This window comes from Schistocerca piceifrons, chromosome 10 (genome assembly GCF_021461385.2).
Source record: "Schistocerca piceifrons isolate TAMUIC-IGC-003096 chromosome 10, iqSchPice1.1, whole genome shotgun sequence".
Lineage (NCBI taxonomy): Eukaryota > Metazoa > Arthropoda > Insecta > Orthoptera > Acrididae > Schistocerca > Schistocerca piceifrons.
The window spans coordinates 141,130,801-141,131,547 of NC_060147.1; the positions used below are offsets into that span (position 1 = coordinate 141,130,801).

At 49.9% G+C, this 747-nt stretch overlaps 1 pseudogene; it reads right to left on the reverse strand.

Annotated features, from left to right (window-relative positions):
• Positions 1 to 411: 411 nt before the first annotated feature.
• On the reverse strand, positions 412 to 529 carry LOC124719267 (annotated as a pseudogene).
• Between the last annotated feature and the right edge of the window lie 218 nt (positions 530 to 747).

Sequence of the window (747 nt, forward strand, 5' to 3'; positions counted from 1 at the left end):
TTACCGTCTCTGCAGTGTTGTACCAAATTTTATGCCTCGTGTTCTTTGCTCGTTTCTGTTGCCATTGTTATTAAAATACCACTGATCGCTTTTTTCATTTTCAGTAATAACTCAATGTTCTAAACCAATGGAAACTTTACGAATGAAATTTACTCCTGGTTTAAAAAAGCTTAATTTAAAAACAAAAATCCTAGCACTGTTGCTATGGCTGGCATTAGGTACTGTCATCAGGCCTCGAGTGACCTACCGGGGCCATCCGACCGCCGTGTCATCCTCGGTGGTGGATGCGGATAGGAGGGGCCTGTGGTCAGCACACCGCTCTCCCGGTCGTTATGATGGTATTCTTGACCGGAGCCGCTACTATTCGGTCGAGTAGCTCCTCAATTGGCACCACGAGTGCACCCCGAAAAATGGCAACAGCGCATGGCGGCCTGGATGGTCGCCCATCCAAGTGCCGACCGCGTCCGACAGCGCTTAACTTCGGTGGTCTCACGGGAACCAGTGTATCCACTGCGGCAAGGCCGTTACCACTGTTGTTATTAGTCAAAAATAAAAACACCTGTTATAACCGAGACCAAACAAATACCGAAAAATACCTGTTATTCAGAACCAAAATTCCGGTATCAGTTTTAAGCGGTCGGTTTTTCCCATTACTGCCTTACAGCCGGGTTGCGTTCCGGGCCCGCACTCGCTCGCAGGAAGTGCGTAACGGGAGACACGCGCACGCACCGGCAGCGTGGGCGGGGT